General features: G+C 42.8%; 1 pseudogene; it reads left to right on the forward strand.

The window, feature by feature from the left end:
- Positions 1-5,277: 5,277 nt before the first annotated feature.
- Positions 5,278-18,794, forward strand: part of LOC103290601 (SWI/SNF complex subunit SMARCC1-like) — a 122,416-nt pseudogene continuing 108,899 nt past the window's right edge.

Genomic DNA, 18,794 nt, shown 5'->3' on the forward strand with positions numbered 1-18,794 from the left:
TTTCTTGGGAGATGGGAAAATGTAAAACACACAGCCTTTTCCTTCTAGGAGAAATTCTAAGGCAGGTGCACGATTAGCTATACTCCAAAGCCATGTATGGTGCATGAGCCCCATGGAGATTCACTGACAGTCACACGAAAGAGGCCTTGTTGCCAGATGACATGATTCTGGAGGCTTTTGAGTAGGCTGAGCTTTAGCTGGATATGAAATCTGGGGCAAATCTAGACAGGCTAAAGTGAAGGAGAGAACTTTTAGTGTAAGGGTTTACTGGAGACTAGCAGAGCATCCCATTTACTTAACAAGGAAGTAAGTGAGGATGGATGTGCCTTTAATGTCAATAAAAGGCATGTGTATTTTGCTAGAAAGGCAATAGGAGACATTAAAGACATCTGAGTTTAGAACAAAGTGGTAAATGGTCCTTTGGGATGTTAGCATATTAATGCAGAATGTAATGATTTGGAGCAAGGCTCAAGGGGAGGCAGAGACTCCTTGGAGGCGGTTGCAATAGTATTGATGTGAGCTCATGGGGTCTGAACTGGGGGTAGCAGCTGGGATAGAAAGGATGGACAAGTCATTGGTGCTCGGTTATGCTTGGTGATGGTGAACAGGAATAAAAAAATGATTTTATAGCTTTCTGCATAAATGTCATGATGGTAATTCAGCTAACAGATAAAAAGAAACCTCACAGGTATCAAAGGACTTCCTATATTAATATATTATTTTCTAAATGTATATTTTAAACCAGTAACCAAATTTGGGAAATATATTTTTCTCTTAAGTCACCATCATTCTGAGCCCTCACTTAAAATAACTCTAAAAAAGATGAGAATACATTGATCCTGTCTGTCTCATTCTCCTTAAATCTTCTATTTCCAAAAAAAACCCTGCTCCAGACCACCTTGGCACATACAGAATCTTCTAGAAGTTTGAAAATAATTGATGTGTTGAAACTCAACATTACATAACAAAATGGGGGGGGAGGGGCCATGGAGAGAGAGCAAAGACAATATGTCCCTTAAATTCTTGCAGTCATTTCAAAGCATATTAGTATCTCAGATCCTGGTTTGCAATCTCTCCAGGAGATTTCAGAAATGGCTGGCTTGCAATTCTTCGTATTTCTCTATCAGATCGTAAGAGCATCTACAAAGTGGGAGGGTGGTTGAGTTGCCTTGATAGAGCTGATAAAAGCCAGAGTTTTTATTCCACTAAAGCAGCATTTTTAAGCCAGAAATATACCTGCGATGTCTTCAAGTCCAACCCCTTCATGTATCAGATGAGAAAACAAAGGCCTAGAAAAGCTGTGCCACAGTGTGACAGACTTAAAACTCCTAGTCACATCCTCCCACCTTGAAAGATCAGTAGCTTTGGCTTTTGAGCTTGAAAAAGAAAAAAAGAAGAAGGTGAAAAGAATAATAGACGTGGCCTTTCCAAAGCCAAGGGCAAGCAGCCACATCTTTGTTCCAAAAAAACACATGGAGATGCTGAGAGTAACTTTCCTGATTAGAAAAGAGAGCCCTGCCCTAGATGGTGGGCAAGGTTGGGCTGAACCTTGTGTGTTATCTCATTCATGAGCCAAGGCCACGCCCAGCTATAATGTGCATTTTTGAAGGCTCAAGCAAATTCAAGTACACATGGGCTTCAAAGTCAAGGTCTGTATTATCCCAGTGTCCTTTGTTGATATAAGTTTAACACAGAGACCTGTTCTGAGAGAATTATATATATCTAGTTTTTAACATTAGGTTTGCCAGTACAAAATTGCTCATCTCCCCTAGCTTCATCCTCACACATCTCTGTCCCTATAAATCTCCTTTCTTCCTCCCCATTTTTCTTAGATATTGGTCCTCCTCTCGCTAATCTCCCATGCTCCAAATCATCCTCCTCTTCATCTTCTAGAGAAAACTGCCTCCATCCTTTTTTCCTTCTACCTCCTCCTCCTTTCTTCCCTAACACCTCTCTTTCCCCTCTAACTTGCAACACACACATACACACACACTCACACTCAAGACCAGCATTTGGTTTCTTCCACATGTCAAACATAATAGTCACTTCGTTTGCAAACATTTATTACATACCCGCTATGTACAAAATACAGTGGTAAACATTATAGCTGATAAACATTCCTAATTGTTTTCACTTTAGTAACTTCCTGCCCTTTTTCTTAACCCTTTAAAAGTCTTATCTCGCTTCCCCACCACTCTGCCTAAACTCATAAGTCCCAACTCCCCTCCTTGGAGCCAAACCAATGGCCTTCCCAAGTTATTATTCACTTCTCCTTCCTTTAACCTATTAATGCTACTTAACCACTGTGGATTTTTTTTAAACTCTTTCCTCCTTTGACTTTAATGATACTTCACTAGCCTTGTTCCCCTGGCCTCTTCAAACACATTCTTGGTCTCCTTCACTAGCCCACCATTCTCTTCAGCCGACTCCTAACCAGACTATTTTTTTTTCTTACCCAGTTTCCATATCTTCAGCTTCGTCCTGGACATTTTTCTGACACCTCAAGCCTTTACTTCAAACTGAACTTGTCTAAAGCTAAACACAATTTTTCTCCAAAACTCTGTTTCACAACCCCTTGGTTTCAGGTGGTGATACCACCATTCCTCTGTTAAGCCAAAAACCCTGGCATTATTCTTGACCCTTCCCTCTCTTTTGCCTTCATCCCAAACTAGGCTCTAAGTCCTGGAACTTCTACTTTCAGAACATCTCTCATTAATAATCACTTCTTTCTAGTCCCACCTTTGGCACCCAAATTCTAATCGACTACCCTCTTCTTGGTAAAATGACAGTGTTATGACATAATCTCCTAGACATTAGTCTCCACAACCATACCTATTCTAGACTGTCCTACTTCCAAAACCTTTCAGCTTCTTCACAATGCCTTGAAAATTAAGTGTGCACTTCTATTATCAATATTCAATTCTTTGTTTGACCTGATTCTACCCTACCTTTCCAAGTCTCCCAACATTCAGACTGGCCATTGGTTCCAATAACATAAAACAATATTCCTTGTTTAATGTCTTTATTTGTATTGTGTCTCCTTCCTAAGGCAACAGAGCATTGGTGAGATATGAACCCTGAAGAAAGAGTGTCTAGATTTATTCACTAGCTGTGTGACCATAGGCAAGTTGCTGTAGCTGCTCTGTGCCTCAGTTTCCCCATCTATAAGAAAGAGATAATTATAGAAACTGCCTCATAGGGTTTAGGGGAAAGTAAATGATTTTATACAGAAAAAGTCAGGTAGAACAGTACCTGGCACATTATGAGTGCAAAATATATGTTAACATCATCCATTTACATCCTATCTTTCTTTAAAATCCAGTTCAATTCCCAACCTTTCATAAAGGCTTACTATTCTATGTTAATCTTACTAAAGTTAATATTACTAAAGTGTTTTGATTCCTGGTCAGGGCACATGCCCAGTTCGGGTGGCAGGCTCAATCCCCATTAGGGGGCTTACAGGAGGCAGCCGATCAATGATTCTCTCTCATTATTGATGTTTCTATTTCTCTCTCCCTCTCCCTTCCTCTCTCTGATATCAATTTTTTTTTTAAATGAGAGAGAGAGAGAGAGAGAGAGAGAGAGAGAGAGGAAGGAAGGAAGGAAGGAAGGAAGGAAGGAAGGAAGGAAGGAAGGAAGGAAGGAAGGAAGGAAGGAGATTGGATAAGTAAGATGGGTCCAGCCTAAAATGCCAGGAAACATTGCAATGTCATCTTTCTATAAACATCTTCTAGGAACTATCAGCACAACTTCCTTTTCTATACATTGAGAGATGTCTCAGTTCCCTCCCATCTCTAAATATCTGTGGTTAAATTCTAGCAATTCAATGGATTCTTCTGCTTATAACCATTTCCCACAAAATAAATAAATATAAACAGAGTATCATGATGGTAGTCCTTAATGGGGGGAAAATTTTAGAAAGATTTCACAATTCTCATTTTTACTTCCTTGAAGCTCAAAGTGGGTTTTTGTACCTGTCGCAGGACCTAGAATAGCCCATAGAAGATGTTAATAAATATCCGAATGAGCACATGACTAAAGGCCTGTGTTACCAAAGCATCAGAAGAAGCAAGCACTTTAGAAAACAGGAATCCAGTACTTTCAAGACATGCCATTTACTAACACCCTATTTAGTCCCCAAAGGAGCCTCAGAGTTGAAAGAAACAGTCTCTTCATGTGTGCCCATTCTCAACCATACTTTATGGGATAGAGTCTATGGCTCAGAAATGGAATCCTCCTGGATCCACATTCCTAAAGCTGATCTTAAACTATGTACTCTGGTTATTAGAAGTGCTCAATATTAAGGAAAGTCATCAGGTCACATGGAAGTTGCAAACACAGCCTCAGTGACATTCTGACACTTCACCACGTGTCAAGTATCCCTCAGCAATGGAAAGCACAGCCTATTATCTTCTCGGCAAGAAAAAAAGGTCAAAATCAAACACCCACCTAAGTTCTTAGCAAGGAAATCTATGTCATTGTTAAAGTGTAATACATTTCAATAATTCAGATTCTTATGTGAATGAGTGGGTGATGAATAGGAGTTACTGCAGTAATCAATACATTACACTGTGGATTGTGAGGCAACAAAGTGACCCCGACACTGTAGAAAGGGGCTCAGCATTAGATCAGAGGTCAGAGTGAACAGTGAATGAGTAACTCTGATGACACCATCAGGAACCATTAACCTGGTTGCCTTGGCAGTCAGAGTCCCCAAGATAACGCAGATGATGACGAATGAAAAGGATGAGAGTCATCATGATGCAGAGATAAAGTTGCAGCTCAGAGTTAAGTAAGAAATTCTCCACCATGGTACAGGCTCTCTTCTAGCAATGAAAACATGAACACAGCTAACCTACATGGTGACACACACAGACTAAATTAAAATGCCTATGAAATTAGGATTGAAATACTAAGGCCAAAGAAGTCTCGAGTCTCTTTTTCACATCCTGTAAAGGAGTGACTGAGTAGCAGTTGATCCCATACAGCACATCTCTCTTCTATAGTCATCAAAATGAGAGTAACAGGCAAGAAGTTAGACACCTACTTTTCACTTCTCAGTTGGGCCTGGGCTACCTTCCCTCCAGCTTCAGAAACCAATGTTCATGCAATGATTCTCAGACTGAAAGCTCTGGGTACATTTTTTTATGACAATGCCATGTCATTGGCCAAAGGAATCAAAGAAATCAGCATAAAAGAGACATACACTGGCAGGTGGGAGCAGGAATGCCGCCTGGGCCAGGGCAGGCCAGGTGGTGGGGCCAACAGATGGCAATGATGGCCACAGCAGCAGGTGGCAGCAGGCCAGGGGACAGCGTGGACCTGGACATTTATCAATGGAAGCATGGGGACCCAGCTAGCAAGTTTTTGGAGATCCTAGAGACAGTATGAATTGGTATGCTGGGTGCAGGTCTGGCTGGGCAAGCACTACAAGAAAGTATGTTCATGCCAATGCACCTACCAATAAAATGCTGGCTAGGCTGTGGTGCAGCTTCTTCATTTCCAGAAAGATGCCTTTAGGAAGTGTGTCACCAACCCGGCCTTTACCAAACTCCTGGCAAAATGTTTTATGGATTTCAAAGCTGGAGGCACCTTGTGTCACATTCTTGTGGCTGTATACACATCTACACTAATAAAAGAGACATATGAAAACTGACCATCACTTCGCAATGCCCACCAGCCAATCAGGAGTGAGTATACAAATTAAACCGACAAAGATGGCGACGGCCCTGCCCCCCCCCCCCCCCCCAGTCGCTCCGGGCCTCTGGGCAGCACACATGCAGGCATAGAGCAGACAAGCGGGGCGGGACGCCTGCTATGAAGGGGAGGGCAGGGGGCGGAGGGAGCTACAGGAGCAGCGCTCCAGCTGGAGCAAAGACTGAAGGCGGTGGCCAGAGCAAAGGCCTGGGTCCTGGGTGCCAGAGGAAAACTGGTGCCAGCAGCCAGGGGAAGGAAGGCCTATTGCACAAATCTTCATGCAATGGGCCTCTAGTATAAAAATGAACAGGGATAGTGTAGGTTTGATCTACAGAATCCATCCCAAATGGATCATAACCTTGAGATGTTTATGAACATTGAAAAGATATTGGTACAGCCCTTGGCTCAGTGGATATGCGTCAGCCTGCAGACTAAAGGGTCCCAGGTTTGATTCTGGCCAAGGGCACATGCCTGGGTTGTGGGCTCGATTCCCCCCAGTAGGGGGCATGCAGGAGGCAGCCAATCAATGATTCTCTCTCATCATTGATGTTTCTATCTCTCTATCTCTCTCCCTTCCTCTCTGAAATCAATACAAAATATATATTTTTTAAAAAGACATTGGTGCAGAGCAATTGTCTGACTAGACCCAACATCTACATAATTCCAGACATTGATCTGAAGCTGGCTAACAAATTGAAAGATATCATCAAATGACATCAGGGGACATTTACTGATGAGAAGTCAAAAGCTTCCCACCACATTTATCCGTATTCTTCCTCACAAGAAGATGAAGAGTGATTGAGACCCATGAAGAGAAAAGACAGGCAGGTGTTAGTACATTAGGGGTTTTATCCGGACAGCTATGACACTTGGGTCCATAATAATGATGTTAATGTGGAAAGTGAAGATCTACTAATTCCAGAAAATCCATGGGAGATTCATGCAAAATGGATTTGAGACACTAATGTTTTCAATGAATGGATGAATGAGGAGGAGTATGAGGTGGACAGAACACAAAGCCCATGAGTTTTTGACAGCAAATTTCAATGAAGAGTGAAGAGCCAGTCTGAAGTCCAGAGAGAAAAGATAGAAAGGCCTTAGATAGCCCTAGCTGGTTTGGCTCGGTGGATAGAGCATCGGCCTGCGGACTGAAGGGTCCCAGGTTCGATTCTGGTCAAGGACACATGCCTGGGGTTGCAGGTTCAATCCCCAGTGGGGGGCGTGCAAGAGGCAGCCAATCAATGATTATCTCTCATCATTGATGTTTTTATCTCTCCCACTTCCTTCCTCTCTGAAATCAGTAAAATTAAAAAAATAAAAAGAAAGGCCTTAGCTAATGCTCTGAAGAGGCAACATTCACCTTACTCTCCACCTCCCACACCCACAGACTCACAGAAGAAAAGTGGAAAGAAAGGCCAAGCTAATCTTTATGGGAAAATGCAGATGTCAAAAAGAGGAAGATAAGCAAGAAGATCTTACCAAGGATATGGAAGACCCAATACCTGTACCCAACAAAGAGGAAGTGGTAATTCAAAAAAAAAAAAAATTAAGTCCAAAGAAAGATAGTGAAAATACACCTGTGAACAGGGCACTTAGCTGATCTAGATGAACAGAATGAAGAAACAGTCACAACGGGAGGAAAGGAAGATGAAGATCCCTTCAAAGGTGATCAGAGCCATGCAGTTGACCTTGGTAAAGATAATGAGGCATAGAAGACCAATCACATTACTATTCCTAGCTATGGTCATGGTTTGGTTATAACTACATTCACATGATTGAACAACATGCTCTTCCTGAGTTTTTCATTGGAAAAAAACAAATCCAAGACTCCAGAGAGATGTTTGGCATATCAAAATTTTATGATTGACACATGTCGCCTAAACCCCCAAGAATATTTGACCATGTTGGAGGAACTTGACTGGAGATGTGTGTGCTGTGATGAGGGTTCATGCCTTTCTAGAGCAGTGGGGGGGTTTGTTGACCACCCAGTGGATCCAGAAAGTCAACCCATGGCAATGGGCCATCCTTCCTACTCCTCATTTCAGCGTATTGACTGATACACCCTCTGGGCTTGTGCCTCTACATCTTCAATCACCTCAGGTCCTGAGAAGAACAAGGAAAAACCAGCTGATTTGCAGAACTGTGGTCTCCCTACTGACATTTACTCATGCCGGAAGAGAGTGGACTGAGCAGGAGATCGGCTACTCCTGGAGGCCCTGGACATGTACAAGGATGGTTGGAACAGTGTCAGAACATGTTGGAAGTCGTACTCAGGCTGAATGCATCCTCCACTTTTTGAGGCTTTCCACTGAGGACCCATCCCTTGAGGATTCAGATGCTTCCCCTGGGCCCCTGGCCTACCAGCCTGTCCCCCTTTGTCAGTCAGGAAACCCAGGCATGAGCACTGCTGCCCTTTTGGTATCTGGGGTGGACCCTCCGTGTGGTATCTGCTGCAGCAAAAACATCTTTACAGGAGTTTCCGTGGATCGGGGACGAGGTACCCCAGGAATTGGCTGAAGCTCATATCGAGAAAGTACAAGAAGTAGCTGGATCCCACCTACGGCCTGGAGAGCAGCTGCATCTCAGGCACGGGCCCGATGAGCCAGAAGAACTTGAAGGAGCTGAAGAGGGGGAAATGGAAACAGATCCTGATGGTCAGCAGCTTGGAAAGGCAGAAACAAAGGGGGAAATGAAACGGATGAAGCTGATAAAGCACAAGACTAAGACAACGAAAAATACCAAGAAGGAAGAGGATAGCGAAGTTAGCGAGGAAACCCAATCCCAGGAAAAGGAGGCCCGAGAACAAGGAACTCAGTGACACTTGTCAAGAAAGAGAAAGTGACATTGGGAACAACAGAGCCGAGCGGAACATTTCTGAAGGAAACGTAGCCACAGCCACAGCAGCTGCTCTCGCCTCAGCTGCCACCAAAGCCAAGCACCTGGCTGCCCTGGGAGAGAAAGATCAAGGTGGCTCTCCTGGTTGAGACACGGATGACGAAACTGGAGATCACACTTGGGCATGTTGAGGGGCCGGAAAGGATGGTGGACAGAAAGAGGCTTAGGACAGCGGCAGCACCTGCTTGCTGAACGCCAGGACTTGCACGTGGAGCGGCTGAAAGCAGCGTGGGCAGAACCCTCCACGGGGACACTAGCACTCCAGGGGGGGCTGGCCCGGCCCCGCAGGGAGCAGCAGGGCACCCCGGCATGATGCCCCGCCAGCAGTGCCCCTCCCCCACCCCCACCCCCACCCCCTCTACCCTCTGATGCAGCAGCGGATGCCGCCGCCCCTCCCGCCCCAGCCACGTCACACCAGGCCCAGGTTCCATGATGCCTGGGCAGCCCGTGCCAAGCCGCACGATACCCATCATTGCAGCTAGCATGCACCCCCGCCCTCGGGGAGCGGCCCTCTTCTCCTGGTATGCAGCCAACGAGGGGAAACAGCCTAGGGCCCCCGGTAACCCTCACGGCACCTCGGGGCTTGTATCCCCCTGCTCCAGGCCCACCCACCGCCCCCGCGCTAGCCTGGAAGATGCGGGGACATCCACGCCAGCGCCACCCGCTGGGGTGGGGAGGGCAAGACTTAGGTCCCTCAGCTTCCTCGGGTCTCTTTCAGGATTTCCTTCTCACAGCCCCAAGCAGGAGTCCCATCTCCCATCTCTCCCCTTTCCTCGTGCCCCCGTTCTCCATGCTCTGGCACCCCTGTGTGAGGTCCTCAGCCAACACTCAGGGGAAGCCTGGGTGACAGTGTGCCCTGGTCACCCTAAAACTAACCTGCTTTCCCTGTCCGGGAGTGGGCATTCTGTCTGTACTATCTGTGCTCTCCTGCAGTGTTGTGCTTTGCTTATGCCTCTGTAGAGAATGTTTTACACTCATTATCTTTTTTTTTTTTTTTTTTTTGTCATTGCTTCAAAGGAGAGCATCCGAAATTAATAGGAACCAAACCATGGTGATGGGCAGGGAGGGTAGCCAGCGGGGACAAGCCTTAAGGCAGTATAAGCGACCTTATTTCTGCTTCTCTGAGTTAAGAATGGTGCAGGTGGTGACATTTCGGGAGGCTTTTGCCACACAGAGGTGCGACAAAATTCAAAACGATGGGGGAAGGGGACTCCATTGATTTTTCTTCCTCGTGAGGACTGTGAGGGCCTCTGCCCTGCCTGGCAGCTCACACCCCTTTAGTGCAGGGGGGGGGGGGGGGAGGGGGGAGCACAGGCTGAGCACAGCCAGCTCCCTCCCAGGCCCACAGGTTCTGCTCTCTCTGCAGGCGGTTTGTTGGATCGGGGTGGGCATTCCTGTTTTTCTGAAGGCAGTGTGAGCTTTGCGGGCCGGCATGTGTGGAGGCATTCCTTAGGCTAGGAACGTTTTAGGGGCCAAGAGCCATGCCCCCCCCCCCCCAATGAATCTACTCCAGTATTCACTGCTTGTACGCATTCTTTTTCTCCCTCTTAAAAAAAAAAAAAAGTGAGTAGCTAGTGCTGAACATTTTAGCTCATAGACCTTGGTTAGGAGGGCTGGGGTGCTCCCCACGCTGCCTCCTGCAGTAGCCAGGTGAGTGGAACTTAGCGTGCACTACATGCAGCAAATACAGGGAGTGGGACAGTCACACATGATAAAAGCTGAATAATAGTCATATGGAACTTGTACACTCATGATCATAGGATAAAGACCTTAAGAAGGAGGACAGTCTATGTCTCCTACCTACCCAGAGTAAAGGTTTGAATGTGAGAGCTTCAAAGTTAGGATCACAGATTCATTTCTATTTCTAGTCTGTCTGTGAAAATGACTCATTCTATTTCCTGACATCGGTATATTGATATTAATTTTACAGTCCTTGCCGTAAAAGTCCTTTCTGGATAGTTGCCTTTGAAAAACATAAAAAGTAGTACCTCATTGGAGGGAGTGGTGGTAGAACAAAAGACAATTCTTAAGCAAGGTCTGTACTTTTGAAATGTCCATCACATTTACTTGAAATGACAAAAACACCCAGTCACTTTCTGAGCAGTCAGGAAAACTGGCTACAGTGTATTGAACGTCAGGTAGATAGAACCATTTGCAGGTTACGTTGCATTTTTGATGTTCCTCTTTTTACCGTACTTTCCCACGTCCAGCCTCAGAGCAGCGCTTTTTTTTATGAGAGGTGGATTACTCCCTTTTGTGTACAGCTACCTCAGAGGGGTCATTTGCTGAACTAAAAATAAAGTTTTTAATTAGCTTGCTTTGCTGATCATTGAAATGATTAGATACCATCTTTCTGCCTTCCTGGCTCTCTCAGAAAAAGACATGCTGAGGGAAATGGAGCAGCGCTGGAGAAACCAATCCTGCTCAAACTGGCCATTCTAATGGCTTATTTGCTAAGATTCAATGAAAATAAATGCTCTCATGGAAAAAAATAAGTGGTGTCGTCCTGATTTTGTCTTCAGAGTGGATAACTAGCTTGCTGAAAAATAGCCAATATTGGCTGCACACCTACGAACAATAGGCACACTCCTTCCATCACCAATCCCAAGTGAGGCCTCTTTCCAGGGCCTGCCGTTCTGAGCTGGACTCACATTCCAAGGCGCAGCGAAATCTTCTGTTATGGATCTCAACGGCACAATTACCCAAATCTGGTAGAAAACATGTAACTTGAGCAAAGGAGTTGTCTAAGTTAAGGCTTCCTCACACTTTCTAGGTCATATTTCTTTAATTTAGCCATAAAGATCTTTCTAGAGTATCAGTAAAATCATGAAGAATCAGGGTAGGTTTAACCTTCCTAGAATAAGTATTTAAACTATGCTGTGAGCCAGTGCATTAGGATTATTAAATTCATGGGGGCAGGGGGGTGGGGGACTGTCCTTCTGTTTTTTAAACACATACGCACATTCAACACTGACATACCAGTAGTCTCTCACAATCCTAAAGAATACAATTACACTTTGACCAGAGAATTATCTTGCTATGTCCTCTTACAGGGTAAATTCAGAGAAGCAGAGAGCACATGAGAGGGCTTGCACCACTGATTAAAATGGATTATACATTTGTGCATGTTGTCATTGTGTTTTCTCATCAGTTTTTCAAAAGTGCCCTCTCTACCCCAAACCCTTTCCTACTTCATTGGCTGACCACTCAGCATCAAACCTGAAAAGTTATTCGGAGGGTGATTTGATGTTTGAAAAGCAGATGTATTTTAAAGTTGAAAAAACAAAGGTTTTGCGTGTGTGAACTCTGACGGCTTTTTTAGCTACCCTCTCTTAACAGATGTTCTAAAGAAAAAATATAAAGCTTTGAGTCGTGCAAAAAATACCTTCAAAGGACAGTGAATGAACTGATGGCAGATGGCTGTCCACAAGGCACATCAGCAAAGTACTTTGTGTACAATCACCAATTTTAGTTTTCTGCCTGAGTGAGGTTTCTCCTTCTTTTCTGCCAGTTCTTTGCTGTCTAATAAACTAAGGAATTTTAAATATTATTTTAAAATAAATTTTAAAGATCCCTTAAAAATAGAGTTTAAAGACCTTGTTAAAAATAAATGTAAAAAATACTTTTTAAATGAATTTAGTAGCTCTAAATGCTTGGTCCTAGACACTGGGGCAAAACCTGTCTCATCACCAGCTGTGTTTCTTTGTATGAACACCTTTTACAAATACACACAATTTGTAAATGTTCTCACTGGCACATCAGACAATGAAACAGATGGGCATTTATGTAACTATTGTACTTACGCAGGTTGGGAAAGTATACCCTTTGGAGCATGTGCACATGATATTTAAGAACAACAAATAGTACGGTCTTCTCACACCAAAATAAATGAAATAGAAAGTTGAAGGTACTGGTTTTTTAATGTATCTTCAAGGGAAATAAATAACTATATTTAAACATTCCATCAACCCCTATCAGTCCAATTTTTGAGCCAAGCAGGACCCTTTTCCAACTCTAAGACCAACCTGAACAAACACCTCTCACCCTAGCCCACCAAAGCAACAAGTTCCTTCTGTTTGGAACTGTGATTTGTCTAAAGATGATTGAACCTTGGATGTGTCTGCAGCTATAAAATTATAAACCACATCATGTTAGGTGGGATAGCATAAAGGTCAAGAGCATAGATAGGCTCTAGCATCAAACCCTGGTTCCAACAACGAGTACCTGTATAACCTTGGGCAAATTAGCATTCCTACCCCTCCATCTCTTCATCTGAAACGGGGTTTGTAATAGTGTTAGGTGTACTCATCCTCCTCGTCATCATCATTGGGACCCTAAGGGTTTTTAATCTAAGGAAATGGATTTCAGCCAATTGTCAAAACAAAACAAACAAACAAAAACTAATTTATTAGCATCTGTATTGTGCCAGTTTATGTAATGACTCCAAATTCATTTTGGCACTCATGCAATCCTGGTAGACATAGTAATTACAAGTAACACTTAACTTGCCAGCCAAGCACTAACTACACTGAGCATTTTACATGGATTATTTCATTTTATCTTCACAATGACCTTGAGATGAGTTTATTATCATCACCGTTCCACACATAAGGAAACTGAGGCTTAGAGAGTTTAAACACTAGCCTCAGCTTAGCTAGTGAGAAATGGGTCTGTGACATGGATGCAAGCAGTCTAATTCCAGAGCATTCAGAACCAAACTGTTATTAGTAGTTTTCTTAAATTGAAAACACACACACACACACATATGACATTTTCAACTAATAGCTAAATAAATGTTATTTCATTCCAAAAAGATGTTCATTAAAATATCATAATGTAGTCTGAGAATCAGTGAGCTTCTAAATAGCAGATTGCCATTTTATAGCAAAACTATACTTCAAATACCCAAATTTCACGGTTAAAACTCAGAGAAGGAAAGAAATCAAAATCATTTACCTGCTACTTGAATTGACGGGAAGAAGTTGAGAGCCAGGAGCAGCCTGAGGATCATTGTGCTAATGGTAGGTCAGAGCTGCAGCCCCTCCTCCCGGAGGAGCCCCAAGTGTGAGGTGGGCTGAGGGCACACTCGCCAAGGCCTGCGAGTCTCCGTCATCCGAGGCCACCTCCAACTTAACTTCTCTCAGGGCACATGATCAAACCACATGTCCTCAAACCTCAAGGCATTGTTTCACACAGGATATTGCATTGTTTTGATGACTTTAGACTTTTCTTTTAAAGGCATCCTTTTCTTGTCACTGAAAAAGATTGCCAGTCACTCTATGCTGGGCTCATGAGAATTATTCTTGATGGTCAGGGGTCACAGCTGGGGGAAATTGGTGCATGGAATCCAGCAGGAATGTAAGGGTAGACAAACAAGGTATTCTAAAGGACAGATAAAGCCTCTCACAGAGGAGAGATTTTCATGAGATGGGGATAGACATATTGTTAGAGTTAAATAACAACAATAAGAATTATATTGAGGATTTGGGAAAATTCAGACCAGTGTTGAAAGGAGTCATAAATATTAGGACTTGAACTTGTGTGTTAGACATAGGTAGCCCTTCGGAGAATTTAACAGATGCACCTTTGTTTATACCAAGCTCACTTCTAGGAACTTTGAGAAGCACACCCTCCTTGCAAGCTCACAGCCACTGAGAAGAGGAGGTCCCCTAAGCAAAGGGAGAGTCCAATAACAAAGGGGGACAGTAAGGTGACCAAAAGCCCTTTGGTACCGCATGCTCTCTACTAGTATGTCCCTCAAGGAGTCACTCAATGTTAAGTGAGAGGCAGGAACGGAGGCTCCAGAGCAGGCTCCCCAAGGCTGGCCCCACGCCCCGAGCCCTCTCCCTCCGGCCATGCCTTCTGCATTTGAATCTTTCCACTGGTGTGGCCGACTCTGCTTCCCTCGTCGGGCACCTGACTCAGGATCTTGTACTTGCTGGCTTTCTCAAAACCTTCCCAGTCATTTTTTCTGTTTTCCTGGACATCTAAGTTTGATATGATTACCCTAGGTTTTGGTTTGTATATGTGAGGGGTTTTTTGTTTTGTTTTGTTTTGTTTTGTTTAAGATCATTTGTATTGCTTTCTATTCTGACTATAAAAGTAAGACATATTTCATATAGAAAATTTAGAAAAAGATACATTTACCTTTTTTAAAAAATATATATATTTTTTGATTTTTTTAAAGAGAGGAAGGGAGAGGGATAGAGAGCTAGAAACATCGATGAGAGAGAAACATCGACCAGCTGCCTCCTGCACACTCCTTACTGGGGATGTGCCCGCAACCAATGTACATGCCCTTGACTGGAATCGAACCTGGGACCCTTCAGTTCGCAGGCTGACGCTCTATCCACTGAGCCAAACCGGTTTCGGCAACATTTACCTTTTTAAATGTAAAAAATAATCATTAAAACCAAAATCTCCCATAACCTTACCACCCCTAATATACTTTTAACTTTCTGGTCCATTGTCTTCCATGTGATTTTCTACTAAGATTTTTACGTATTTGATGTCATGTTTTATTTCTAGTTTTCAACAGATACATGCTCTTATCTGTTATATCTGGAACATTTTCCCATGACATATAAGTATTCTTTATCAACACCATTTGTAATTGATGAATAATACTCTATCTTGTATCATAATTTGTTTAAGCATCCCCTAATATTGTTACCAATTTTTTGCTATTTTAAAAATGCTACAGTGAACATCCTTGATGACCTAGCTATAAGTCCCACCCTCCTCATCTCCTGAATGATATATTTTAAAAAATTCTCTCCCGATAGAACTCCTTTGTCCACATTTCAATTTTCTCACCAACAGTCTTTGTGACCCGCCCATACTGACACATTTTTCTGCCCTTTGGAGCAACTTGTCCTTGAAAAGGATTCATTTACACTTCTGAACTAAAGGAAAATAATGAAGTTAACGCCCCCAGTCCTGGAGAAGATTCACTTCTAGTTTGACCCAGTATTCCTGGCTCTGACCCTCCACCCCGTTAGGGAGACCTATAGCTTACCCAGGGCCTGATAGCTTTCCGGGACAATTTAAAGGAGGTCTATTGACCTTCTCTAAAAGGTTACCCCTATTCTGGAGCGACCAGACCACCCAGATCTAGGAAAAGAGGCTCTGAAATTCATCATAGAGATTAAGAATATGTACAGGAGAAACAAAGACTTCCCGAATTTCCCTCTGACTAATAACAAAAAGCTAAGAAGAAAATGAATAACTATCTTCGAGCACAGGAAAGATAACTGTATAACATCTAGCTAGTATTATGTATATGTTAATGCTTGGTTGAATCAAACTCAGCTGGAAAGAAATGGTGCAATTATCTGGTCTAACTCCTTTATTTTGCAGAGGCGGATGCTGAAGCCCACAGAGATTAGCTAATTAATAGAAACTCACAAAATAACAAATAAGTATACTTGATTTTATAACTTAACTAACCTTTTTTTGGTTTTCAGTCTTCAGAGTAAAAGGAAAATACAAATGTTGGCATTTGCCTTCTTTTTTTATAAACATATATCACAGTAAAGAAGCAAATCATTTCATTAGGGTCCTTTCACATTTGCTCTTGAAATTCAATGGCATTCACATGTACTGAGAAGTGGAAATGATAGAGATGAAATAAAGGACATTAAAGCCATCAATGCAGAGATGACTGAGTCTCTACTGTGTTCCCCGTAATAAAAGTAGCTAGCATTTATGTAGCAAGCACTTCACATGCCTGATCTCATTTAATACTCACACAACCTGTAGGGAACACGCTACTATTATCCCCACTTTAGAGATGAGAAAATGACTCTGAGAGAGTTGAGAAGTCTCAGGAAGCAGTGGAGTCAGCATTAGAATCTAGATCTTTCTAACTTGAACTGCTATGCCCTAATCACAGCACTATACTGCCTCCTTACTGTCAAGCCTCTCTAGGATTATAAATTCCTTCGGGCAAAAGAATAAGAAATGTGCATTATCTTTCTCTTGCAAGACATCTAACATCTAGCCTATGTGACTGGAGTGTGAGAGAAAAAGGGGTTGGCCCCAAGATGCTGTGAAGACATAATCAAACTATGTTTGATAAAAAATGCACCTGGATATTTACAGAGAAATTCCAGAATTTTTTTAATTCACACATGATTTTTAAATTTAAGGACATGTGCATTGTGATGATACTGAAGTTCCAATTACATAACTTGTCAGAGAAAAATATAGTACAAATGACCAAATTCTCTGGGCTGTTTGAACATAATAGAAATTACACTTGGGATTAAGAAACTTGAAAAAAAAGAATCTTGGGGCATGTAAAATTGCGATATAATATTGTAATACTGTGGTCTTTATCCTTGGCTCCTGGCAAGAGCTCCTAAAACCTCTGTAATTTCCTAATTAATAAAGGTTCTAGGAGCATTTTGTTTTCATATTTGGTTTTTTTATTCAGTTTCTGGCCCAGAGCTCCTAAATGCCTTGGAATTTCCTGGGTGATGGGAGCATCTTTTGTTCTAAGGAGGTGATTCTTGGTGAGCTCCTGAATAGCTTCAAGATGGGGTTGGTCACAAGAAATACCAAGCCATGACTAGAAGCTGGAAACTTTTAGCCCCTCTCTCTATCCTCTGAGCCTGAGAGGGGGTCATGGGAACACAATTTATAGCCAGTCCATCAGAAGTACAAATGACAACCTGGGACTTGCAATTGGCATCTGTAGGAGGGACAATCTTGTGGGACTGAGCCCTTAACTTGTGGGATCTGACATTAACTTTAATTAAATCGTGTCAGAACTGAATTAAATTGTAGGACAGCCAACTGGTTTCAGAGAATTAGTCAGTATGGGTAGGGGGAGATTTTTGAGACTTCCAGTAGCTAAAAGCAAGGACTTGAAGTTCCACAGGCTTAGGGGACAAATCCCAGTTGGGCCACTTGGTAGCCATAAGAACTTAAAAAGTCATAACCTCAATTCTGCATGTGTAAAGTAGGGATGAAAATAACTCACACAGTAAGTTGTTCATATCTCACACAATGTGTGAATTTCCACACCCTTAAGATAGAAATAAGATTTAATGAATCTCCATTTCACACTTATTATAAGGGGCTGAGTAAATGTTTGTTGGATCAACCAAAATGGATCATCTATAATAATAAAAGCATAATATGCTAATTAGACCAGACAGCTGAACGACCTTCTGGACATCATTCCGGACGTCCTTCCAGATGAAGCCACGGTGGTGGGGGTTGAGGCAGAGGCAGTTAGGGGCAATCAGGCAGGCGGGCAAACAGTTAGGGGTGATCAGGCAGGCGAGTGGTTAGGAGAGATCAGGCAGGCAGGCAGGCAAGCAGTTAGGGGTGATCAGATAGGCAGATGAGTGGTTAGGGGTGATGAGGAAGGCAGGCAGGCCAGCAGTTAGGAGCCAGTGGTCCCAGATTCTGAGAGGGATGTCTGACTGCTGGTTTAGGCCCTATCAGTAGTCGGACATCCCCTGAGGGGTCCCAGATTGCAAGAGGGTGCAGGCTGGGCTGAGGGAACTCTCCCCCCCACACACACCCTGCCCCAATGCACGAATTCCATGCACTGGGCCTCTAGTTGAATATATGTTTGATATGTTTACATAGATTGATTTTACTTTACAGCATGAGTGACACCAGAACTCTGTTTCAGAAATTAGCATAGTACCTCCTTGGTTCATAGTTCTTTTCACTGTAACCTACACTGTAGTATAAACTACAAAATATCTTTGAAGAGTCTTCAAGAATTACAGTTGTCAAGCCAGTCAATGATGGGAAACCCTCTGGCTATCTCTAATATTGAGCAAGCCTACCAGGATAATATTTTCTTTTATCTAAATTTCAGCTAGAAACTTGCCTTCGTTTTAGTTTCTAATTTTCCATAAAGGTCTGTCATACACAAATGCTCACCTGGTGACTGTGGGAGAATAACGAAGCTTGAGATTCTCTCTTTGAGCTATGCAGTTGGTATGAAAAAGTTATTCAAAAAAACAGACAAAGACTGTTAAAAAAAAAAAAGTCATGCATATTATCACAAACCAGCAGGACCAAAGCCTGAAAAAAAATTATGTTATGCCCAAAAGAAATGAAAAGGCAAGAAATAACTGCCATATTGATCAACTAATCCCACTGAGTAAACAAATATTACAGAAAAATATATTTGCAGGAACAATCTAAGAGGTTTTATCAAGGGTTCCATGAAAAAA

The sequence above is a fragment of the Eptesicus fuscus genome, chromosome 11, assembly GCF_027574615.1.
Source record: "Eptesicus fuscus isolate TK198812 chromosome 11, DD_ASM_mEF_20220401, whole genome shotgun sequence".
Classification (NCBI taxonomy): domain Eukaryota; kingdom Metazoa; phylum Chordata; class Mammalia; order Chiroptera; family Vespertilionidae; genus Eptesicus; species Eptesicus fuscus.